Source organism: Triturus cristatus, chromosome 7 (genome assembly GCF_964204655.1).
Source record: "Triturus cristatus chromosome 7, aTriCri1.1, whole genome shotgun sequence".
NCBI lineage: Eukaryota > Metazoa > Chordata > Amphibia > Caudata > Salamandridae > Triturus > Triturus cristatus.
The window spans coordinates 299,824,946-299,852,169 of record NC_140590.1 but is presented as its reverse complement, the minus strand read 5'-3'; the positions used below and the strand labels follow the sequence as shown (position 1 = coordinate 299,852,169).

At 47.7% G+C, this 27,224-nt stretch overlaps 1 protein-coding gene and 1 long non-coding RNA gene across 3 annotated transcripts in view; one reads left to right on the top strand and one right to left on the bottom strand.

Annotated features, from left to right (window-relative positions):
- Window positions 1–27,224, top strand: part of LOC146809490 (dickkopf-related protein 3-like) — a 1,194,695-nt gene that overhangs the window by 194,604 nt on the left and 972,867 nt on the right. The window lies entirely within an intron of this gene.
- LOC146809494 (uncharacterized) overlaps window positions 1–27,224 on the bottom strand; it is a 481,565-nt gene that overhangs the window by 315,165 nt on the left and 139,176 nt on the right. The gene's annotated exons all lie outside the window — the stretch shown is intronic.

Here is a 27,224-nt window from a genome sequence, read left to right as displayed (position 1 = left end):
CAGAAATCGAATTCAGGGTTTTTAACTTCTGAAAGCAACTTCTGTAAGCAATGCAGACAGTGTTTAACCTGTCAAGCTTTGATTAAAAAAAACCTCATATTTATGAAATCTACAAGACCCTTACGTAGGGCGAAAACCTAGGGTATTGCGAGCTATTAGCTCCCTGGCTAAATCACATGGGCTGACAGATGTATGGGGGAATAAAGAGCCCAATAATCCAGGCTTTACATATTTCTCATGTCCTTTCAAGAAATATTCAAAATTGGATTATTTTCTGGTATCAGCAACAGAATTGAACAAAGTTAATATTAACAAATTATCGAAAACTATGTCTGATCATAGCCCTCTGATTTTGGAATATGAATGTGAGACTTTTAAAAAAAAATTCTCAAGATGGACCTTTGAAAGGAAATTGCTAGCGGATACTAGCTATGTTGAACATTTAAGGAAATGGACTCAGGATTATTTTGATGTTAATCATTTTAGCGCCTCCAGAAACAATGTTTGGGACTCATTTAAGGCAGCATTGAGGGGTGAAACAATTAGTTTCTCTGCTAAGCGTAGGAAAGCAGATCAGCTAGAGAATGTGAGATTAATTAATCAGATAACAGAAGCAGAAGAACAGCATATGAGGGAAATTGGCCAGGGAAAAGATGGCGTGGGGACTCGGCAGAGGATCTCTATTATCCAAGCAGAGCTTCATCAGCAGATAGCCCAGAAAGCTGCAGGTGAATATCAGACTCATAGAGGCAAACTATATGAGACTGGAGAACAGGCAAGCAGATTATTGGCACTTCGGATCAGGCAAGGGAAAACCAAAAATATTATTTCAAACTTATGTGAAGATAACCAGAACTATTCGAACCAAGTGATATATTGAAAGTTTTTAGAAACTTTTTTCAGACATTGTATAAGGAAGAGATTGATCTAGAGACCGGAATTTGTGGATAGTGGTCCTCAGGTAAGCATGGCCGATAAAGGAGAGCTAGATAAGGATCTGGAAATGGGTGAGGTATTGGAAGCACAACAGGAGTTAGCAGTCGGAAAGGCGTCAGGACCGGATAGCATCCCGCTAGAAGTTTATAAAAGCATTCAGAAGGAAATTGCCTTAATATTGTTGGATTTATTTAATGGGATAATGTGCACGGGTGTAATACCGGAGTCCTGGCATGAAACAAATATTATTGTCTTTCACAAAAAAGGAAAACCTAAAGAGTACCCTGGATCCTACCGGCCAATATCCCTCATCAACGCGGATAATAAGATCTATGCTAAGATTTTAGCTAAAAGGTTGGGAAGGATTATTGGCGGTCTAGTCTCCCCGTGGCAGCATGGATTTATTCCAGGCAGAGGAACAACTGATCATATTAGGCGAGCTATCACTCTGTTTGATGTGCAGGCTGCCTTGGGGGGAAGGATGGCCATGATCCTTCTCGACGCAGAAAAGGCCTTTGACCGTGGTGCGTGGAAGTATTTATGGGGGATATTGGACCAAAGGGGCTTTGGCCCTAATATAATAAAAGCTATTAAGGCCATGTATTGTGACCCTAGGGCTAAAATTCAGCTAATGGGTGAAAGCTCAGAACTAATTCATATCTCCAGGGGGACGCGTCAGGGGTGCCCCTGCTCACCTATCCTTTTTGCTTTATATATAGACCCGTTGATATGCAGAATTATGGGTTGCAATGATATTAAACCAGTAGTGTGTAATAGGATGGAGACTAAATTATTGGCTTATGCGGACGATTTGGCAATAATTACATCTGAGCCAATTAGGGCATTAGTAGCTCTTAAAGGGATAGCGGAGGAATTTGGGTGCTTATCTGGCTATCGTTTAAATGAGGATAAGACTCAGATAATTTGTACAGCCAATATTAAAAAAGAGGATATAAGATATACTGAGTCAGCAGTCTATTTAGGGGTTATGGTTAGCTCAGCTATAGATTTGATTATAAAAGAAAACTTTGCCCCTCTTTTGAAATCAATAACAGCAGACCTTAAAAGAATAGATACTCTACATCTTTCTATAATAGGGAGAGTTAATGTGGCGAAAATGACTATGTTCCCTAAGATCTTATATCTTTTTTGCTCTATCCCATTTGCTATAGATGAGAGTCTATTAAGGTCAATAGAAGCAATTTTTGTGAATTTTATCTGGCAATACGGCAAAATAAGACGATCAATGAAGTACGTGTCCCTTCCACGGGAAAAAGGGGGGTTAGCAATGCCGAATATCAGGCTTTATTATTGGGCGTGTCTGCTGACTAAGATGGCAATCCTATTTGATCCTGCCACTAATCTTTCGGAATCATCATTTGGTACTCAAAATCCCCCCTCTATTTATGTACTTATGCTGGGCAGAGAAGCACTGGGGCTTTTGCTGCGGAAAACTGAGCGGAGATATTTAAAAAAATGAGACACAAGACTCTTGAAGGGATTTGGCAAGTATGGAAACAAGTTCGAAAATTATTATCAATACCAAAAGTTAATGGGTATTCACCATTGTGGAATTCTAAGGTTTTCCCGCAATTGAGCGGGGATAGTATGGGGAGATTATGGGAACATCACGGAATTAAAACATTAAGTGACATCTTTGAAAGGGAGGTCTTGATGGGATTCAAGAATATTCAGCCAAAATACAATATTCCAGGGAATAAAGGGTTTAAGTTTGTGCAAATTCATAGAACTATAATGGCTTTAAGACCAAGGATTGTTATAGGGAACAGAATTAAAGTGATGGATTATATATTAAAAGGAGGTAATAAGATTAAATTAGTATATAGATTTCTATTGTTAGTGATCCCAGATGATTTGGAAAAGATGGAAGCTGCCTGGGTATCGAGATTGGGAGACCCAGATGTTGATATCGAGAGAGCACTTCAGTTAGCTATGAGTCTGTTTCGCTCAACGAATTTGAGAGCCCAACAATATAAAACTCTTTTTAATTTGTATTTTACGCCAGCGAAATTGTTTATTTGGGGTAATAGGGAGAATGATAACTGTCCAGGGTGTCAGGAAGGGCCCGCAAATCTAGTACATATGTTTCAGCAATGCGTGAAATTAAATGTAATTCGTGGGGAAATTGAGAAATTTTTGGAGATGCTGTTAGGAGTTAAGATTAATTTATCCCCTACTCTTATGATAATGGGAACGGATAGTAAGTTGGGGCTGAATAAAGAAGAAGAAGCCCTTGTTTTTATTTCGGTCTCGGTTCTTCGGTTTCTTATCTCAGCGGGCTGGAAAGACACACAAGCGCCGGTGTTTCATATGTGGCTCGCAAGACTTTTGGGTATACATAATATTGAATCTTCCCTTTTTGTTTATTGGGGTAGGAAAAGAAGAGAAGTGGGACAGAATTTGTGGGCTCTGTAGGAGAGTAGGAACTGCAATCCTATGATCACCCCGATTTTTTGCTTTTGCTTCATTGGTTTACGACTTTCCCTGGCTGTGGGCCTGCCAATCAGACCCACAGCCTAGCTGTTCTCTCTCGAGATTAACACACATGTACATTAGGTGCATCCACTAATTGGAACTGGGCCGCCTTATCAGTCCCTGTATCAGCATACCACGGGTATCCAGGGCATCGGTGTACCCAGGGCCTACCAGGGGCTGCAGCATGTATTATGCCACCCCTGGATGGCCACCCAAATCTGACACAACTGGCTGCACGACAGCTGGGGCAAGGTGGTGTAATCACCCGTTGCTGTAGGTGTAGTATTCCTATACCTAACCCTAAAATGGACACATGGATTCCTATCAGTCACTCCTATGGCAGGCCTTATCAATCCTGAAGGCAGAGTGCTGGGAATCATGTGAGATGGTGCTCTGGCGCGAGCTGAGCCCGTCGACGGCTTGCGGAACCAAGTCCTAATAGCTGTTCCATGGTGACGCGTGCCATCTACCTTAAAGTGCATTATAATCCTCGCGGTTATTTGCTAACTTTGGCATCGCATCACCCAAACATGTCGAGTAAGGTGTCATACGAATTGGAATACGAACCCCTCGCCAATTCTGGCGACGGGGTTAGCATTCCACCCTTCTAGAGGGACACGACATGGAAGTAACCTTGAACCCCGGTTAAAGTTGACTCAAGCCTCAGCATCACAAAATGGATGCTGCCACCAGACACAAGTCTGACCTCCTGCTGCTGGGAGACCTTCCAGCTAGGGGAGCTTGGACAAAGGGTTTCCTGTCGAGGGCGGTGTTAGCACCATCCCAGACAGGGTTTGTGTATCCCAGGTAGGCAGGGCTGAAAGGAAGGTGATTGCAAGTGGCACCCCGGTGCTCACTGTGCATAGCCCGGCTCAAACCAGTTTCGGGGGCACCCCAGCCCCTGAGCTGGGGCGAAGCCGGACAAAGGATAGGGGTGTAACCACCCCCCTCCTGGTCCCACCTATAGGCAGGACCTAGTCACGGGCCAGCCCCTTTTCCTAGAATAAAGGTAGGAGCGAGTCCCCTTCCCAAATTGGATAATTCTGAATCTTGAACTACTTTCCACGAAAGGAACTCTTGACTTTTTCTGAAGACACTCCCTTGTGGCTAAGGAGTAGCCACCCTGCACCAGCAGGCACCACCTAAGCGCTTGCGGTTTGCTGTACGTCTCTCCTACGGATCAAGACTGCCCAGCTCGACGAGACCCGGATTCCCCGCCATCTCTGACCTCTACCTACATTGTCAGCCCAGCTGAGATTCGTGGGTGTGACGAGACCTGCGGGACCGGCCATCTTCAGAACCTGCACGACGCTTATCTACCACGACCACCGAGGGACCCTCGAGTGAGTGCACCTAGGGTTTGAGAAGCCCTAACCCTGAGCCGCTCCAGCACCGAAGTCTGCCTCCCCAGCATCCACGAGATCTGCGTGGGGGCCCTTCTGCTCCTTTGCTGCTCACCGCGTTGTCCGGCCACTCGCAGTCGGCTAGTGGCCTTCTTCACGACGCACCACGACAGTTTTTCATCGCTGGTCTGGTTGCTCCAGACTGGCCCTTGCTCTCCTTCAACAGAGGAGTACCCCGGACCCTCCTGGTCCACTCCAGACGCCATCTTGACTCCACCGCGTGGGCTTGCCTCTGCTAAAACCTGCTGCCCCACTCCTGGGCCCAGCATCATCGACAGCAGACACCTTCGTGGGACAGCTCGCCCTCCATCCTGGTCGCCGCCGCGCCTCCTGGTCTGAGGAACAGCCGAGTCTGACGTCACCCACTCACCTGGTCGGGGTGACTTCATCCGGTACCATCCTGGTGCCCACCCAATCACTGGCTAGCGGTTGAGAACTGAGTCCCCTCTGCTTTCAGGTTTCCTTCATCACCGATCCAGGCTTGGATCTCTCTGAACATCGACACTGGTCGCCTGCCAGCAACTTCTTCTTTCAGGCTCCCGAGACTACAACGAGGACTCCCGACATCTTGCTGAACCCCACGCAGCCGCAGCCTCTGGGCTAGGTAACTCGAGCATTTTGGTGCTCCATCGTAGGTTCACTCTACAAGTGTCCAGCTCCTTTTCCGTTTAGTCCAACTGATCGGATTCCTCCGGAATCAGTAACTTTAGACTCTCTAACATCTCCCATTCCACTTGCAGTGTAAATGGTTTCGTGCCCTTCGGGCATTTGGGTAAATTGTGCAACTAGAAGTATTTTCTCAAGAGTTTTGTATTGTGCTTAGCTCCCTGACTCATAAAGAGCCAGGGTAGTCTTGTTATAAATAAATATCCTTTATTTTCATAGCAACTCGTGTGGTGTCCTTTCACTTGGTGTTCAAGGGGTATATGTGATGGTAAACAGCTGGCTTAACACGCCCTCTAGAGTTTAGCCTGAAGACTGCTCTTGTCCACGCTACTAGGATAGCTGGTCTACAAGGTTGACTTACAACCAATCATCAATAAGGGTCGTTTGGAATGATACACAGTGATCACTAGAATAGTGAGCACTACATATCAGGCCAACTTCTCACGTTGGTGAGCAGCGGTTGGGATTTGAGCTTGCTGTTGTTTTACCATACACGTATCCTAAGAATATCAAGTTGAAAGATCACATAAGTACCCAGGTACATATAACTTAACTTAGAATACTCGGAGTTCTACTGAACCAGCTGTTATAGTAAAACAGGGACTAGCACACCCTGACTATAACTCTTAGCAAGGGATCAGTAGGGAAACACATAGTGTAGGTAGGTGCATCACTTACACCTCACTAGAAAGCATGTCGGTCCGCGGAGAGTCTGCAGAGACTCCCTTAGTGGTCATTGACCCTCCACAGGTCATGTCATGATATGCAGCTCTTAGCTTCACGGAGATGAGACAACTGTGTGCCTCCAGGAAGTTAAAACAGGGTTCTAACCCTACCGTCCCATTCCTGATAGGTCTCTTAGAGACTTATGATGCTAGAAGGGCTCTTAACGTAGGCTCCTCTAACCCAGATGGGAACATGCCCCCTTAGAGGGAACCCTTGGTGACCCAGACCTCGGCCTCCATACAGAGGAGGAAGAGGAGGAGGAATTATCAGGAGACAAGGCAGACAAAGGTCCAGTAGTAGTCGGCAGGCTCACGAGGACCAACTTAAGCAGGCATGAGAATGGAACTGGGGGAGCCCCGGGCCCACGCTCAAGCAGGCTTAACCTTGGGAACGGACGAGCTAGGTCTCTCTCTCGAGAGGCTCTAACAGATCTGTTCGAACACATGTCTCTCAGGCATCTTCTCAGAGAGGAATGACGTCCCCTCAGAGAAGGGAGCACGAAGCGAAGATGAGGGAAGTCAATCTGAAGATCGAGCGGGAAGAACTTGCCCTCGCCAAAGAAAGACTTGCCTTGGCCCGAGAGCAGAAATTGAGTGGGTTAGACCCCACTGGTGGCAGCATTCTCATTAGAGAGAAAGACAGGGGTATAGACACTAGACACCTGAGTAAAATAGTGCCCCCCTTTAAACAAGGGGACGACATCCACAAGTGGATAACTGCTTTGGAGAGGGCCTGCACTGTCCAGTGCGTCCCCCCAAGTCAGTGGGCAGCTATACTGTGGCTCTCCTTTGAAGGTAAAGGACGAGACAAGCTCCTCACTACGAGAGCTGAGGATGCTAACAACTACCAAGTCCTGAAAAATACACTGATTGATGGGTTCGGCTTAACCACTGAGCAGTACAGGTTGCTGTTCAGAGACACCCAGAAAATTCAGTCTCAGGATTGGACTGACTTTGTCGATTGTGCCACTAAGGCTTTGGAAGGCTGGTTGCTGGGTAGCAAGGTTACTGATTACACAGGATTGTACAATCTTATTATGAGAGAACAGATTTTAAACAACTGTCAGAACCAATTGTTGCATCAGCACCTTGTCGACTCGGAGCTGACCTCTCCCCAAGAATTGGGAAAGAAGGCAGACAGATGGGTCAGAACAAGGGTCAAGCAGAACCAGACTCAGAACCAGGGTGGTCAGAAGAAAGCAGACCAAAAGGGTAGTAACAAGAACGAACAAAATGACCAGAAGTCTTCGACAGGTCCCCAACAAACCAAAGAGGGTGGGGGTCAGGCTTCACAGAAGAAGAAGACTCAGGAAGGCCAGTCAAAAAGGTGGTGCCAATACTGTAAAAGTAAGACTCACTGGTTTAGTGAGTGCACCAAGAAAGGAGGGCAAACTCCTGCCACTGCAGCCCCTAAGGCACCTGCACCCCCTAGTACAGTCAGCAGTGGTAGTGCGCCTCCCAAGGCATTAGTTGGGTTAACCTTGGGAACTGAGGGGTGTGACGACTTAGTTGGCACGCTCACTCAGGCCGTCCTTGTCTGTACAGGGGATATGGATATGTCCCCTGATGACAGTCCCAATACTTTGGGAAAATACAGGCAGACGCCTTTGATCAATGGAAAGGTGGCTCAGGCCTACAGGGACACTTGTGCCAGTGTCACAATGGTGACACCTAACTTTGTGGACCCTGGACAGATCATGCTAGGTACCGATTACCTAGTGACCAATGCCAGCAATGTCACTACCAATCACAGTATGGCAGTTGTTGATTTCTCCTGGGGAGGGGTAAGTGGCCCAAAGAAAGTTGTGGTTAGTTCAGACTTCCCCGTAGAATGTCTGTTGGGCAATGATTTGGAAACGTCACAATGGTCAGAAGTGGAGCAGAGGACTCACATGGAAATGTTAGGCTTGCCAGCACATGTCCTTGCTGTGACCAGGTCACAGGCCAAAAGATGCCCCACTGAACAGGTGCTGGATCCTGGAAGAACGGACCAGACACCATCCAAGAAAAGGAGCAGTAAGGGTAAGGCCTCGCCTTCCCCCTTGCCCCAGGTCATGGATCAAGTCTCTGAGGAGGCTGACCTTAAAGAACTGAGGGAAACTGAGCCAAAAGAGCTTGAACCTGGTCAGGTTGAGTTTCTGGGCTCAGGGGACCCTCTAGGGAAGACCTGGGGAAGGCACAGTTAGACTGCCCCTCACTTGAACCCCTCAGACAGCAGGCTGCTGCTGAGGCTGCAGGGAACGCCACAGGTACCCACAAAGTGTACTGGGACGATGGACTCCTGTACTCCGAGGCAAGAGACCCCAAGCCTGGCGCGACCAGGAGGCTGGTCGTCCCCTTGTCTCTGAGAGGTTTCCTTCTTACCTTGGCCCACGAGATTCTCCTTGCAGGTCACTTAGGCCAGAATAAGACTTGGGACAGAATTGTTCCACACTTTCACTGGCCCCACATGTCCGAAGATACGAAGGAGTTTTGTCGCTCCTGTGTCACTTGCCAAGCCAGTGGTAAGTCAGGTGGCACGACAAAGGCCCCCCTCATACCACTGCCGGTGGTGGGGGTACCTTTTGAACGAGTGGGGATCGACATTGTCGGACCAATGGAACCCCAGACAGCATCAGGGCACAAGTTTATACTGGTGGTGGTGGACCACGCCACCAGGTATCCTGAAGCTATTCCCCTTAGGACCACTACAGCACCTGTTGTGGCACGAGCCCTAGTTGGAGTGTTCTCCAGAGTGGACTTCCCTAACGAGGTTGTCTCTGACAGAGGTGCAAACTTCATGTCGGGATATCTGACTGCCATGTGGAAGGAGTGTGGTGTCAACTACAAGTTCACCACACCCTATCACCCACAATGCAATGGGCTTGTTGAGAGATTCAACAGGACCCTGAAAGGGATGATTCATGGACTACCTGAAAAGCTTCGGCGGAGATGGGATGTCCTGATACCCTGCCTCTTGTTCGCCTACAGAGAGGTCCCGCAGAAGGGGGTTGGCTACAGCCCTTTTGAACTTCTGTTCGGACATCCTGTAAGGGGACCCCTTTGTTTGGTAAAGGAAGGATGGGAGAGACCTCTCAGAAAGCCGGCATCAAACATTGTGGACTATGTGCTCGGTCTCCGCTCGCGGATGGCTGAGTACATGGAAAAGGCATCTAAAAACCTTGAGGCGAGCCAAGAATTACAAAAAGCTTGGCACGACCAAAAGGCTGTCCTGACTGTGTATCAGCCTGGACAGAAGGTGTGGGTGCTGGAGCCAGTGGCCCCAGCAGCACTCAAAGACAAATGGTCTGGGCCCCACACGATCATTGAGCAAAAGGGAGAGGTCACCTACTTGGTAGACCTGGGAACTCCGTGGAGCCCCCACAGGGTGCTCCATGTAAACAGGCTCAAGGCATATGTCGACAGGGAGGGCATGGGCTTGCTCATGGCCACAGATGAGGGACAGGAGGAGGAGAGTGACCCTCTCCCGGACCTGCTCTCTCAGAACCCTGACGATGGGTCAGTAGATGGTGTTGTCTTTTGTGGCAGCCTCTCTGGACATCAACAAAAGGATTGTAAACAGGTTCTTCAATCCTTCCGACATATGTTCTCTCTGACACCCAGTCAGACCAATTGGTGTACCCATGAGGTCGACACTGGGGACAGTCTGCCCGTAAAGAGTAAAATCTATCGACAGCCTGATCATGTCAGAGACTGCATCAAGACAGAGGTGCAGAAAATGTTGGAGCTGGGAGTCATTGAGCCCTCGGACAGCCCCTGGGCTAGTCCAGTAGTTCTCGTGCCAAAACCTCACACCCAGGGCGGTAAGAAAGAAATGAGGTTTTGCATAGACTACAGAGGCCTCAATGCAGTCACTAAGACTGACGCCCACCCAATACCAAGAGCAGATGAACTTATAGACCGTTGGCTTCGGCCAACTACTTAAGTACATTTGACCTGACAGCTGGGTATTGGCAAATCAGGTTAGCTGAGGAGGCCAAGCCCAAAACCGCATTTTCTACCCCGGGTGGGCATTATCAGTTCGTGGTAATGCCCTTTGGTTTGAAAAATGCACCTGCCACCTTCCAAAGGCTGGTGAATCAAGTTCTCACTGGGTTGGACGACTTCTGTGCGGCATATCTGGACGATATCGCTGTCTTTAGCTCCACCTGGGAGGATCACCTGGTCCACCTGAGGAAAGTGTTAGAGGCTCTGCAAAAGGCAGGCCTCACTATCAAGGCCACTAAGTGCCAGATAGGGCAGACACAGGTTGTATACCTGGGCCACCTTGTAGGTGGAGGCCAGGTTCAGCCATTGGAGAGCAAGATACAGGCCATCCAGGACTGGGCTCCTCCAACCACCCAGACTCAGGTTCGAGCTTTCTTGGGCCTGACTGGTTATTACCGGAAATTTGTCAGAAATTATGGATCCATGGTGACCCCGCTAAACGATCTGACAAGTAAAAAGATGCCAAAAAAAGTTCAGTGGACAGCAAGCTGTCAAAAGGCATTCGATGACCTAAAGCAGGCCATGTGCACAGCACCTATCCTAAAGAGTCCAGACTGCTCCAAAACATTCATTGTCCAAACAGACGCTTCGGAGTTGGGTGTGGGAGCTGTTCTATCTCAGCTGAATTTTGATGGTCATGACCAGCCCATAGCTTTTATTAGCAGGAGGCTGACCCCCAGAGAGAAGAATTGGTCAGCTATTGAGAGGGAGGCCTTTGCTGTGGTTTGGGCCCTGAAGAAGTTGAGGCCATACTTGTTTGGCACTCACTTCAAGATTCAGACCGACCATAAGCCCCTCTTGTGGCTAAATCAAATGAAGGGTGAAAACCCCAAACTACTTAGGTGGTCCATTTCCCTACAGGGGATGGACTTCACAGTGGAGCATAGACCTGGCACTGATCATGGCAATGCAGATGGGCTCTCCAGGTATTTCCACTTAGAGCAAGAAGACTCACCTGGTCAAGGTTAGCTTATTGTCCCAAAGTTTGGGGGGGGGGTCATGTAGGAGAGTAGGGTCTGCAATCCTATGATCACCCCGATTTTTTGCTTTTGCTTCATTGGTTTACGACTTTCCCTGGCTGTGGGCCTGCCAATCAGACCCACAGCCTAGCTGTTCTCTCTCGAGATTAACACACATGTACATTAGGTGCATCCACTAATTGGAACTGGGCCGCCTTATCAGTCCCTGTATCAGCATACCACGGGTATCCAGGGCATCGGTGTACCCAGGGCCTACCAGGGGCTGCAGCATGTATTATGCCACCCCTGGATGGCCACCCAAATCTGACACAACTGGCTGCACGACAGCTGGGGCAAGGTGGTGTAATCACCCGTTGCTGTAGGTGTAGTATTCCTATACCTAACCCTAAAATGGACACATGGATTCCTATCAGTCACTCCTATGGCAGGCCTTATCAATCCTGAAGGCAGAGTGCTGGGAATCATGTGAGATGGTGCTCTGGCGCGAGCTGAGCCCGTCGACGGCTTGCGGAACCAAGTCCTAATAGCTGTTCCATGGTGACGCGTGCCATCTACCTTAAAGTGCATTATAATCCTCGCGGTTATTTGCTAACTTTGGCATCGCATCACCCAAACATGTCGAGTAAGGTGTCATACGAATTGGAATACGAACCCCTCGCCAATTCTGGCGACGGGGTTAGCATTCCACCCTTCTAGAGGGACACAACATGGAAGTAACCTTGAACCCCGGTTAAAGTTGACTCAAGCCTCAGCATCACAAAATGGATGCTGCCACCAGACACAAGTCTGACCTCCTGCTGCTGGGAGACCTTCCAGCGAGGGGAGCTTGGACAAAGGGTTTCCTGTCGAGGGCGGTGTTAGCACCATCCCAGACAGGGTTTGTGTATCCCAGGTAGGCAGGGCTGAAAGGAAGGTGATTGCAAGTGGCACCCCGGTGCTAACTGTGCATAGCCCGGCTCAAACCAGTTTCGGGGGCACCCCAGCCCCTGAGCTGGGGCGAAGCCGGACAAAGGATAGGGGTGTAACCACCCCCCTCCTGGTCCCACCCATAGGCAGGACCTAGTCACGGGCCAGCCCCTTTTCCTAGAATAAAGGTAGGAGCGAGTCCCCTTCCCAAATTGGATAATTCTGAATCTTGAACTACTTTCCACGAAAGGAACTCTTGACTTTTTCTGAAGACTCTCCCTTGTGGCTAAGGAGTAGCCACCCTGCACCAGCAGGCACCACCTAAGCGCTTGCGGTTTGCTGTACGTCTCTCCTACGGATCAAGACTGCCCAGCTCGACGAGACCCGGATTCCCCGCCATCTCTGACCTCTACCTACATCGTCAGCCCAGCTGAGATTCGTGGGTGTGACGAGACCTGCGGGACCGGCCATCTTCAGAACCTGCACAACGCTTATCTAGCACGACCACCGAGGGACCCTCGAGTGAGTGCACCTAGGGTTTGAGAAGCCCTAACCCTGAGCCGCTCCAGCACCGAAGTCTGCCTCCCCAGCATCCACGAGATCTGCGTGGGGGCCCTTCTGCTCCTTTGCTGCTCACCGCGTTGTCCGGCCACTCGCCGTCGGCTAGTGGCCCTCTTCACGACGCACCACGACAGTTTTTCATCGCTGGTCTGGTTGCTCCAGACTGGCCCTTGCTCCCCTTCAACAGAGGAGTACCCCGGACCCTCCTGGTCCACTCCAGACGCCATCTTGACTCCACCGCGTGGGCTTGCCTCTGCTAAAACCTGCTGCCCCACTCCTGGGCCCAGCATCATCGACAGCAGACACCTTCGTGGGACAGCTCGCCCTCCATCCTGGTCACCGCCGCGCCTCCTGGTCCGAGGAACAGCCGAGTCCGACGTCACCCACTCACCTGGTCGAGGTGACTTCATCCGGTACCATCCTGGTGCCCACCCAATCACTGGCTAGCGGTTGAGAACTGAGTCCCCTCTGCTTTCAGGTTTCCTTCATCACCGATCCAGGCTTGGATCTCTCTGAACATCGACACTGGTCGCCTGCCAGCAACTTCTTCTTTCAGGCTCCCGAGACTACAACGATGACTCCCGACATCTTGCTGAACCCCACGCAGCCGCAGCCTCTGGGCTAGGTAACTCGAGCATTTCGGTGCTCCATCGTAGGTTCACTCTACAAGTGTCCAGCTCCTTTTCCGTTTAGTCCAACTGATCGGATTCCTCCGGAATCAGTAACTTCAGACTCTCTAACATCTCCCATTCCACTTGCAGTGTAAATGGTTTCGTGCCCTTCGGGCATTTGGGTAAATTGTGCAACTAGAAGTATTTTCTCAAGAGTTTTGTATTGTGCTTAGCTCCCTGACTCATAAAGAGCCAGGGTAGTCTTGTTATAAATAAATATCCTTTATTTTTATAGCAACTCGTGTGGTGTCCTTTCACTTGGTGTTCAAGGGGTATATGTGATGGTAAACAGCTGGCTTAACACGCCCTCTAGAGTTTAGCCTGAAGACTGCTCTTGTCCACGCTACTAGGATAGCTGGTCTACAAGGTTGACTTACAACCAATCATCAATAAGGGTCGTTTGGAATGATACACAGTGATCACTAGAATAGTGAGCACTACATATCAGGCCAACTTCTCACAGGCTCCATTAAAGAGATGGAGGGATTCTTATTTATAATACTTTGCTCAGATAATAAGATCTAAGTATGTTGATTACAGAGCTATATTATTTTGTATAAACTATTATGTATCACTGTTCGTCGAATGGGATTGTAAGATGTAAATTGTATATTGTTCTTGGTACCTGGACAAATAAATAAAAAATAAAAATAAAAACTCATAAATGCCTGTGTCCTGCGTATCAGTCACCAGTACTAGACCTGCCAGCTTGCTCCTGATCAGAGCTCCCACTCACATTATTATGAATAAAGGACAACTGCAGTTGATCCACTCTTGAAAGAACGCATTGACACCTGTAGCATCTAGCTGAAATAATTGGGATCTGCATGTTGAGTCAGGAAGCAAACAGGGCAGTAGTCAGGAGGTTCCAACTCATGGACAGGGAAGCAGGCTCAGCAGAGGTCTTGAAATTCCTCTCAGGTGGCTGACATCGTAGACCACAAAGACATTGTCCATTATGAGGAGAAGACAACACTGTACTTTACCCTTTGAAATGGTGCAGATGTCAAAGTATCCTGCCTAGAGCGCGAGGTAGTTTATATGAAGTAGTAATTAGTCTACGGATCACCTTCCTTCATAAGACAGGACTGCCAACGAGTAACCCAGCTCAGTCTGTTGCCATCTCACTCCATGAACACCTCTGCGGTGGTCCCAAAGGTCACCCAATTAATTCCAAGGTTCCATGTGGTCTAGCCAGCAATCGATCTCCATTTGGCATTCTCCCAGAGACAAATCTCCTTGGAATATAGCAGACACTTTTGAAGGTGCAAAATATTGATCCTCTACAGAGGCCGGTAGTATAGCTGGCCTGAAATATAGCCTGAATGGGTGATATTCCTCTGCTCTCTCCATGAGACCTGGAGTACTCTTTAATGAGGGGCCATAAACAGGCAGTAACAGACACGCATTCTTTATGTCCACTCTGACCAACCAATTGTTTTGTCTTCAGAGATCTAATCAACAGCTGAGTCCTTTCCATTTTGAAATGCTTGTAGACTAATCACCCATTGAAATTTCTCAGGGCCTTCATGTAATAAATAACCATTGAAGCACAACGTTCCCACCTGGCTTAGTAGGGCTATCTCTTTTTAGGCAAATTTGATTGTGCCTGGCCTTGCAGGTTATACCATGGTGTCCTAGAACTCCATTCTGAAACCATTATAGTCATAAGGGCCCAAATGTTAACAGTATCTCCTTCCATTCTCTCAAACACTGCGCATCCGCCCGCCACCTAGCTTGCTTGAGTAAAAGGGATCAATTTTACCTCTAATGTTTCTGGTGTCTCTTCGGTCTCCTCTTTTAAAACATATATGGGGTATGGAGGAGTTGACCTGGCATTAGTCCTGCCCTCCATGACTGCTCCTAGACACTTAAATGGCCTAGGAGCCCTATAAGATTTGCTGGTTGAGCAAGCACCCAGTACCAGGTGCAACCCCACCTAAATCTGAAGGTTAAAAACCCTCTTCACTGATCATTGATCCTTGTCCAGTGGCTGTGAAGTCTTGGACAATTGTTCCCAGTTCCTAGTGTGTTACTGAAGAGTGACCCTTAAAAATCTATCTCCCCTCAGAGGCTACATACCCCAATTTTGGGTTCAGCCTAAAGAGGATTAAATGGAGACACTCCACGATAATGGCTGTATTTACTTTTTTTAAATTTATTTTTAAAAATATTTTTATTGGGTTTTTTCATTTTTTCCCCCCCGAACACAGCAAAATAAAGGATAACCATACAGAAAACAATAACTCATCTGGGAAACGTACATAAACAGAAATACATAGATAAACTGTAATGTGAGCAAAATTACAACTAAAACAATAAGGATTGAGGGAGATAATCAAAACAATCCCTAGAATTATTTTTCCCTCCAACTAAGGATGGGTTCCCATATACGTAGCCCTAATCTTCTCCCCCTTCTACCCTTCCTTGCAAATATCCCCTTGTCTAAATTATGTATAGAAAGCAATCTAGCTAACCACTGCTGGAATGTTGGTGGGAGTTTGTCTAACCAAGTAGTTGCGATACACATGCGAATGAACGGACATAGCCGTAAAAATAAAATAATTTGAATTGACTTGCATATCCTCACTATTCACCCCTAATAATATTATGGACGGTGTAAGAGACATCTTAATTCCCAGGGATCCCTCTAAAAAGGATCCTATAGCCCTATGTAATAACTTTAAATGTGTACAAAGAGCAATGATATGTACTATTTCAGCGTCTAAACTATCGCAGCAAGGGCATTTAATACCCGTTGTTCCTCCCCACTGCGCAATCCTTGCTGGCGTGTGGTACAATAAATAGATTGTTTTATAATGTTGAGCCTGTAGCGCCGCTGAACATAATATAGGACATCCTAGCTCTAACGACAATTGGAAACAATCTTGACCTAGCCCAAGTTTGACAGCCCACTTATTTTCATATTTACCAAGATCATCCTCTCGGATTGTGATCAGCTCAGCATAAAACCTGCGAATAGTGCAATCTGCACTACCATCGATAACATACAACATTTTATTTTTCCCAAAACCAGCAGGCCCACCCTTTTTATTTACCAAGAAACTCCTAACTTGTAAATATTAAAAAAAAATCCTCATCGATACCATAAGCCCCCTGCAATTCTGAAAACTGACAGATTCCATTGGGGCCCATCAGGTCCCCTAATTTCCCAACTCCACGTCGCCCCCATTCTGCAAAGACAGCATCCGCAAATATTTCTCCCGGAAGGGTGTAATTCTCATCCAGGGGATACTCATCAATAGTCATAATCTATGAATAATCCCCGCCCATGTGCGGGATCCCGGAGCATATAGAAAATACATATATATACATATATATATACATATGTGAAAACATATAAATGCAGCCTAATAATGTTCAAAACATGGCAATGCTGTAAATTACATATTTTTGCATAGTAGTGCCCCCGTAACCCGTAAGGAAAAAAGGAAGCATCAGGCAAATTATAACACAGCACTGCTTTATTGCCATAAAGCAACATGTAATTGTAGGCATTCGCCAGTAGGCTGCAGTAGAGTATCAATAAACCAAGAAAACTGACACCCTGCCTTTAAGGCATTAGAGTAGGGGGACCGTGCCTTTAAGGCCTGCCCGTGACCCCCTGCTCCCATGATGCACTACAGGTGGCAGTTGGGCCAGTTCTTTTTTCCGGCTCCTTCTGTGAGGATCCTGGAGCTTGAGCTCTTCAGTTTTTTGACTGAAATTTTGAATTACAGCTTTTTCAAGCTTTTTTCGACGTTTTCTGGCTTTTAAGGGCTAATTCTGCTGGTTTCCAGTGAATTTTCCAATTTTTTCCAGTCAGAATGTCTCCTTTATTTAGGAAATGCCCTTCTTGTGGTAATAAAATGGCACTGGCGGATCCACACTCGGTGTGTATTGTGTGTTTACCATCAAAACACGATCCTGACCAGTGTCCCCACTGCCAGAAGTTCTCAAAGCGCACTCTGAGGGAAAGAGAGCGCATTAAACTGCATGCAAGACTGGAGAAGGAACGAAGCCGTTGTGAAGGCGAGCATTCCTCATCAAGACGACATACCAGCCCCCCGGGTACCAAAAAGACCAGGAGTCCAAGAGGTTCGCCGTCGACGTCGAGGATGCCGGCGAAAAGGCAGAGAACTTCGGCGTCGAGGGATTCATCCCACCATCAAGAGTCTCCGCCGCGCAAAAGTAAGTCGGCGTCAAGAGGCGGCCCTTCGGGCTCGAAGGCTGCTAGTCTGGTGACATCTGGACTGTCTCCGTCGACGTCGAGGTTTCCGTCGACGTCGAGACACTCTCCGCCACCCTCGAGGGGGTCGACGTCGAGAGATGCGGCGACGTACATTCCGCCACGAGTGGGCCGGTCGCCGTCGATGGTTACCCCACTCGGCGACATAGAAGGTCGACGTCGAGAGGAAGATCGACGTCAAGATCACCACATCGACGTCGAGAGAGGTCGACGTCGAAGTCGCCCAGTCGACGTCGAGAGAGGTCAAAGTCGCCCAGTCGACGTCGAGAGAGGTCGACGTCGAAGTCGCTTGGTCGACGGCAGGAGAGGTCGACGTCGAAGTCGCCCAGTCGACGTCGAGAGAGGTCGACGTCGAAGACACGGCCGACGTCGAGGTCATCTAGCCGACGTCAGGTGCTAGAGAAGAGGAGATCGACGTCGAGGTCTCCGCGATCGGCGTCGAGACCGCCGTCGAGACCAGAACGGCATACCTCACACTTGCCGATGGTGACGCAGACGTCGTCGACGTCAAGGGATTCGACGTCGAGGGCGAAAACTGGACCGCCCGCGGAGAGGTCCCCAGGAGAACAGTCATCATCTCCGGGACTGCACATCGTGCAAATATCTCCGGAAGGATCACCCGAGGCTCCAGAGCGGTTTGGACTGTCACCGCGCTGGTTACGAGATGTGGGCGCTGGCGCATGTCGGAGTCCGGGATCGGACTACTCCCGCATGTATTCCCCACCGCGCAGGAGTAAATCGCCTCAGAGGGATCCAAGGCTAATTTCACCACGCCGGTCTCGTTCCAGGGACCGTCGCACCGCGCCAAACGTCCAAGATCTCCGTCCAAGCGCAGATCAGGATCAAGGGCTCACCATAGCGAACGTTCCCACAAGAGGCGACGCACCAGGTCGTCCACTGGGACTTCATCCACAAGATCCTCAGTCCGGGACTACTCTCCTACTTTTTCATCCACACCTCCATCGCGAGTGTCCCCGGTGGATGACATTATAACTTTCTCGGACGTCCTGGGTAGAGGGGCGCAGAAGTTGAACATCGCACTGCACGTCCCTCAGGCACCCACTTCTGTGATCTTTGACAGCTCCCAGACCTCTACTCCCGTTGGTGCCAGGATTGTTAGAACCAGCGATGGCCACGTTCCTTACACCGGCTACAGCGGGCTCGGTCCCCTCGAGAATAGCAAAGAGGTACAAGGCTCCGACCGAGGACCCTTTATTCTTGAGGGCGGACCCGCCAGCGGATTCGGTGATAGTGGCGGCGGCCATGAAGTCTCACTCAGCCTCAGTATCTGCTTCTGTCCCCCCTGAGAAGGACAGCAAGCTGATGGACTCCTACGGCAGGAGAATGTGCAACACCTCTGCCTCGCACATGAAGGTCGCTAGCGCTTCAGCCCTGCTGGTGAGGTATGATCGTTCCCTATGGGATTCCCTGGCCAGATTCGTGGAGAAATTGCCTAGGGAGGACAGGCAGGACTTCACGGAAATCCTCCAGGAAGGCGGACTGGTGGCCAACCAAGTAATAAGCGCAGCGGCGGATGCTGTAGCTAGGGTCTGTATACTCTAAAAAACAATTCTCTGCCTTCCCACCAAGCAATAACGAGTAAATATCTATAGACCCTAGTTTAACCTCTGGATCAGTCACAACTCCTCCCAATAGCCCAGTCATATACTGAAAGGCTGCCGCCCAATAATACAGTTTAAAATCAGGGACGGCCCAGCCTCCTCTGTCCCTGGGCAGTACCATATAACGTAGAGCCCTTCTGGTTTTCCCATGTGCCCATATGAATCTGTTAATCATCTGTTCTAACAATGAAAACCATTTTGCCTGAAATATAAGTGGGATTGACCTAAAGAGGTTGAGAAACTTAGGTAATAAAACCATTTAAATTACATTACAGCGCCCTACTATAGATAAATGAAGATTATGCATCCTATCCAAGTCTTTTTTAGCTTTGGCCATGATAGGTTCAATATTCATATCCACAATTTGGTCCAAATCTGCTGAAATATTAATCCCAAGATAGACCCCGAGTCCACTACTCGCGTGTCACTGCACACCGCCCACTCGTTCTTAATTATCTGTGTTTTAGGACCATTTAATGCATATCCTGACACTTGACCAAAAGTCAAGGCTTCCAGCTCAACCTCGACCACGGCATCAACAAGTCGTGGAGTAACAATAGCAACATCATCGGCGTACGCCAATATTTTACATTCCACGCCTTGGGCTATTAGAGGAAAAATCCTGTTATTTGCTTCCAATTTACGAAGTAAGGGATCGATATAGAGCGCAAAAAGTAATGGCGAGCACAGGCAGCCCTGCCTCGTACCCCTTTTAATTTGCAGAGCCGCCGTATATCCCCCATTCACTCGAATACGAGTTGTCGGAGCAATATATAAAGCCTGAATAGCCCTGAAGAATCTCTCTCCAATACCCGACCATGCTAAAGTTGCCCAAAGGTAGTCCCAGGAGACCCGATCAAATGCCTTTTCGGCATCCAGTAACATAACTGCCATAGGGTCTCCTAGGACTTCCATGGCATCAAAAAGAGTAATAACCCTCCGCATATGTTGCATGGTACCTCTTCCAGGAATAAATCTGTGCTGGGTAAAACTAACAAGTTTACTTACAAACTTAAGAGCCATAGCCTTGGAAAAAATGTTGTCATCAGAATTCATCAAGGTTATCGGTCTATAGGATCCCGGTTCTCTAGATGGTTTCCCCATCTTCAAAATAATTACTATATCTGCACCTACCCAGGAATTCGGAACCGAAGTTACTATCTGGGCCTGCTGTACTGTGTATTTCAGATCTAGAGAAATTGTGCCCTGGAGGGCTTTATAAAATTCAATAGGAATCTGATCAGGTCCCGCAGCTTTACCTGACGGGAGACTATTCAGAGCCATCAGAATCTCATCAGGAGATAGAGGTGCATCCAACTCGTCCCTATCCTCATCAGATGATATGTCCCTATAATACCCGTGTATATCCGAGAGGTCCTTTGGTTGATCTTCATTATATAATAAAGCATAAAACTGCCTGAATACCTCTCGAATCCCGTCTGAGTCTGTGAGTATCCCTCCCTTACCATCCGAGATCTCTTTAACCTCCCCTAATGCTACTTTCTGCCTTGTGCGAACCGCTAATGTATACCCGACACGTTCGCTTTATTCATGGCATTGCTCCCTTTTTGCGAGAAAGATGGCAGCTGCTTTAAGAGCTATACTATCCTCAGCTTCTGCTTTCGCCTTTGCAACGTTAAGAAGTGCCTGATCCAAAGGTGCCCTTGATATAATTGCTAAGGACAATTCTTCTTCAGCATCTGTTACTGCTTTAGCCAATTTTTGGGATCTTACTTGCTCCTGCCCTTGACTATATGGGCTAAAGCTCAATGTCTCACCACGAATACCCGCCTTAAAAGCGTCCCAGATAACCCCAGAAGAGGCACTACCTCTATTAATTTACCAAAACCCTTTTATCCATTCCTTCATGTGTTGGACATATTCTTCGTTTTTTAACAATCCCCTCTCAAAAGTCCATGTACGTTCATGCCTAGTCATATTCGTAATTTCTAAAGTTAAAATTATCGGGGTGTGATCAGAAATAACCCTTGGTAGTTTCTCAATCTGACTTCTTGCCAATAGACCATTAGAAATAAAAAAATAGTCAAGCCTAACACAAATCTTGTGTGGGGCGGAGTAATAAGTGCTACCAGGGTCTTTAGGTTTCAACTTTGCCCAAAGATCTACTAAGGAGTTATTCCGAGCCATGCTAAGAATCGCTCGACACGTTCTTTTTTTCCGGCCCAGATAACAATCTCCTGGTTCGAAACCCAGTCCCCCTGTCCCATTTATGTTGAAATGTCCACAGAGAATAATGGGTACATGCCATGAAGCTAACTCCAAGTCTAAAATTCAAATATGTCTGGCTCATCTTCAGTTGAACCATAAATTGACCCCACCGTAACCCATTCACCATTAATCATACACTCTGCTAATACCCATCTTCCCCATTGATCTTCCAGCTTTTTCCTAACCAATACATCATTTCTCCTGGAGAGTATAGCCACCCCTCTAGTTTTGGCCCCCTGTTTAGAGTATGCTACCAAATGAAACCCCAATTGCTCCAACAAATAGCCCTCTTTCTCCCTTCAATATGCGTCTCTTGAAGACATACGAAATCTACTCGCATTGCTCTTAAGGCTGCTGAGACGCGTTGTCTTTTAAGACGGTCATTTAGCCCACATACATTTAAGGACATTATTCGTATATTCATTAAGACACATCAAATTGCTGTCCCAACCAAATATCCAACAAGTTTCTCTTTATACATTCTGAGTTTCCAATTTCCTTATATTAATCAAGTTACTTTGTTTCCAGCTCACATGTTCATTGCCATTTCCCAGATACCAAACTGTGCTGTGCCCCCTACCCCTCCAAAACCCCACCAAATCCCCCGCGTCAGAGCCTTCCCCCCTCCCTTACAGGCAAATAGGTCAAACATGGCCTATGTGTGACAGCTTGAGCCCGCAGTATGCCGCAACCCCCCCTCTCCTTATATCCGGTAATGTGCTTATTCTATATTAATATATTCATAAAGCACATGTACTGAAAGAAAAACCTGTTACAGCGTTGCATTAATTGCCCAATTAATACCTACATCACAAAGCTAAGTGCTCATTTTCCCTTCAGCTCCCTTAATTCTGTTAAGTACAATTGGGCTTTCACCTCGGAAAAGAACATTCTGACTTGCCCCTTAATTAGCACTTTAAGGCGCGTTGGACAAAGCAAGTAGGCCTCACAACCCAGACCCTGAAATGGAGGAATCAACTGCCTTAGCCGTCATCTCCTTTCTACAGTAGTGTGACAGAAGTCTGGGCGAGCGAAGAATGTAGTACCGTCAAACAAACGTCTGGCCTCAAGTCTTGCCTTATCCATGACTTCCTGTCTAAGGAGATAATTACCCACATAGACAAGGATTGCTCTGGGTCTATCAGATTGAGCTGGTACATAAGCTTTTCTTTGGGTCAGGGGAAATCGATGTGCTCGCTGCACCTCCTTCTCCCAATCCCATGTACTCAATTCAGGAAAGGCCCCCTTCAACAAGGTGACAACAAAAGCCTGTACAGCCTGCCCTTCAACCCCTTCCGCCACCCCTAACAATCTGATGTTATTTCGCCTTTGGCGGTTCTCAAAATCCTCCAGCTTCCACTGAACGTCCTCCACTACCTTCTCTTGTGCTTCCTTGAATGCCTGCCATTTATTCAAATCATCCTCAAGTCTTCCTGTCCTTTCCTCCACATGAGTAACTCTGTCCGCCATATCCTCATATAACTTATTCATTTTCCTGAGGCAACCCTGTATTTTATTTGTAGCCTGCTTCGCCCTCCGGCTCTTTGACCTGGCTTCCCCCTGCATCTGCCTCAGAGTGGCATACAATAAATCCATTTTGGGAGTCTGTGATGGATTAGTGGAATTATTCTGTTGTTGTTGTTGCAAATTTATTGCACCCTCTTCCTGGTATAGCTGAGAAGTCGCCGAGTAGTCCCCAAAAAGTTTTTTAGCAGCATCAGTATGAGATGGACTCATCGCAAGGTTAGTTTTAGATCGAGATCTAGACTTATTTTTCTGATGTTTAGCCCTATGGGCAGCAGATGTCCTCTGCACCAAAGAATTTTCAACTGATTCTGCTGTATCTGTGTCCCCCAAGAGGCTGCCTTCACTTGAAAGTGATGATCCTGAGTCGTCATTAAGGGAAAAAGAACAGTCTTCTTCAGGTGAACCAGGGATTACTCGAGACTTGACTGGACCATGCATTTGCTTTGGAATTGCTCCCCCCTGGTTTGCTGTACGAACTCCTGGAGGGACTATCTTATGTGGATTGATTCTGACAAGATCATCCATTAGCCCTCCAGGTCTAACCAGCCCGGCACCCCCAACGATATTGCTCTGATCAGATACTGCGGAAGATACTGCCGATCGTACCACTGAGACGGTCTCCGCGTCCAACTCCATCCCGAAGCTCGGATCTTCCCGTGCATCGATGAGCTTGTCACTCAACTCCCTTTGGCTTTCTGTCGGCTCAGCGTGCAGCACATCTCGATGAGCTTCACTGGTTTCTCGTCGTGAGAGCTCCCGGCGTCTCCACCGATGCTGCGGCAAAGGACTCGAGCAAGGTAGGTTGCCGCAGTGAATTTTCCTTACTTTTGTTGCCGCTCTCCAGCCGGGTTTTGACACCTTTCCGGACGGTTCCGAGAGCTGCCATATCTTTATCGCTACTATTGGGAATACTGTTGCCAGTCACAGCGTCCTCGAGACCCTCTGCATTTTTAGTGGCTAACTTTTGCGATTGCCCAGTGCCTCGCGAAGATGTAGTCGGTACCAGTCCTACTGCCTCCTTTTGCATTCCTCTAGGTTCAGCCGATCCCTTCTGATCCTTGTGGGGTTTCGGTCCTCTTGGCGCCATTCTACTCATGTAATACCACGTCAAAATAGTTATAATTTGCTGGGGGTGCCAATATTGGAGTGGTTCGTGCCTCAGTACTCCTTCCTGCAATCGATTCAGCCAAATAGCATTATCCAGCATTCTGCATTTCCATACAATTCATAGAGGAGGAGGAGAAGAGCTCGCGGCTGTTTGCTACAGCCGATAAGCGGCCATCTTGCCCCTTCTAGCGCCGTTGATAATGGCTCTATTTGCATTGCAAAGGAGGCATACAGGCTGCTGGGTACACTCAGATTGCACCTCTGGCTCAATCCATTCCCCCGTTCCTTCACCTTTTTTCAAAATCGGAGTGAGGGACCCACCAGATTGAACAGTTTGTATTGGCTTGTCCAGTACAACTCAATTCCAATCTTTGGGTCTTTTGAGAAGGTGCCAATCTGTATTATCATCTTATTATCTAATAAGGCATCACAGCTACCTTTTAAAACCTTTATTTCTAATATCTTGTAATAACGAGTGGTTATGTTTACATAGGAAATACCATTCCGAAGACTCACATCGGGTCCTCACTTCCGGTTGACAAATATCTCCTCACTCAATCAGGTCTAGTCTTCCGTCACTCCCTGAACCGGAAGCTTTTGTAGTACACCAGGTGCAGCGAGTTTTCCCGTAATTCGACAAGAGCTGGCTGTACTTAAACTGGGCACTGTAGGTGTTTCTCCACATATCGACGGAACCCCGGGATGGGTGCACATTAAGCGATTGGCTGTTTAAGGATACGTGAGTACGGCTTAGCCGCTTGAGGATACCGGTCTCGGCGTTTCTCAAGGAGTAGTCAGGAGATAACAGCCATTTCTCTTTTTCCATTCTTTTTTCAGCATTGAGGCTCCTTATTGTTTTTCCCACCCGCCCTAAGGTTCATGAGGCAACACCTCACGTACACTTAAGTATGTATTCTATACATCACTGGGTCTATCTCTGATTATGAGTATAGTCCACGTATTTTTTAGAGTGTGTGTTTTCTGTTATCTGTTCGTAGTGTCGTGTATGTCTCTATTTCTTTACAGGTCACCGCACTTTCTTCTGCAACAATTAAGAATTATGGCTAAAACTGTCACGTTTGTGGCACACTTCTGATGTTTGCAGGTATGATGATTATATTTCCTGGGCAACTAAACGAGTACTTTTTTCTTTAATTTTTCCCTACAGAATAAATACGCATACCATTAGGTACTGTATATTTTCGCATTTCTTCACTTATGTTGATAGTATTCTCATAAGTACATAAATTTGCACATAGGAGGGATCTTAACCCTGTCCTGATGAAGATGCCCTGCATCGAAACATGTTGACAACATACTAGGAGTAAACCGCACATTGAGTAGGAAGTCTCCGCACCACCTTTTTACTAGTACCATCCCCCTCTGACTTATTAAAAGTCTTTTGTCCTAGGGGCCAGGTCCTTTTTAATCTCACATTCACATCTACCCCAGACCCTCCCATTGCACTACACATAGCACTTTATTATCAGTGCTCCCACGTATTCGTAGGTCGTAGCACGCCCCGTCCCGCAGCGGGGCGGGAAGACCCCTATGATGAAGCATGACACCATGGGTCATTCTTGGTGTGTGAGGGGTATTTAAACAACTCTGTGTATGTCCAACCATTGTGGGACACCCACACTCATTTATCCCCGTTCCTTTGAAACCCAGGTTTTGAATTTCCTCTTTTTCCCCTAAAGAGATGGATCTTTATGTTTAATAATCACAGCTACCTTACCCTCAATTTAAGGCCAGGGCACTCTATCCTAAGGTATTCCTCACTTTTCTATCCAGGTGCCTGCAAAGCCTAGCCTGGACGTAACATACTGTCTTTGGCATTAGCTGTCACCCGATGGACAGATGTTCAGGATCACTGGACCGAATATGTCTCTAATGCCCTCAAAGATATGATGACAGTAGAGGACATGAAGGCTGCAAGGGCTGAGCTGACAGCAGAAAATTATGCTGGTCTAAAGAGAATAATGACCAGTGTCTATCTTGCCAGCTGACAGACTGACTCACTTGTAAGTGAAAAATCCTTAGAAAAACCATTTTGCATCCACTGTCATCACAAAAACAAAAACGGTGCTTTGAAACTATATTCCTCTGCCGTTCCAACATGAATTAAGGCATATGGCACGCTGAAGAATTAATTCTTGTTAGAGAAATGGGAAGTGTAACAAAAGTATTATTAAGATAATTGACAGGGATACTTTATTTAAAAATCAACAATACCGTGACATCAAAAAGCATCAAAATGGTCGTATTGATCTGTGAAAATTGTTTTCTCTCACTCCAAAAATATAATTTCTGATGGATACATCTGCCGGTGGATTCCTCACCTTGTGAATATCCCCTGCGCCAGCATTCCACGGAACTTTTCTTTCCCAACACTCCACGTCGACGTGGGCGACGTCATAATGCATCGGCTCCGCTCGCGACTCCGTACAACGTCACCGGAGCCATAAGAAGCCCACGTCGGCGTGATGACGTCAGTTCCCTTTTTTCCGCTCCGTCGACGCGCAACGTTTTTTTTCCAGTCCTCTCTAGCTACTTTGTAGTTTGACCGTGTTACTGTTGAAAATTTGATATGTCTTCGACGAGGAAGTCGGGCTTTAAGCCCTGTAGGGAGTGTGGAGGTCTGATGTCCATGACTGATCCGCATCAGGACTGCTTGTGGTGTCTTTCTTCGGACCACGATATGGAAGACTGTGCCTGCTGTAGGAGAATGAATCCTAAAGCACTGAAGGAGAGGAAGACTCTCCTTCGAAGTCTCCGAGAGGATCTCCTTCGCCGAAGCGGGCTCCAGCGCATTCTTCGGCGCAGTCCCCGGTGCAGTCACCGGCTCCGTCAAAGGCGTCGACTCCGGTTTGAGTGGAGTCGGAGGTCTCTATGAATGAGCAGGAACAGGAAGAGTCTGCTCCGGTGCCTGATGAATCTGCGGCTCCGGTGGAAGACACTGCGGAGCCGACGCCGGAGACTCCACAAAGGGATACAGGGTCTGTTCCTTATCCGCAATTCCCGGCTCCAGGTACCGATTCATCACATTTTCTGAATGCCATGTATGGTATATTTAATAGGGCGGCCTTCCCATCCGAAGCACCAACTGGTCCCGTGGGTCCAATGGCATATACGCTAGGGGTGCCGCAGCAGTATGCT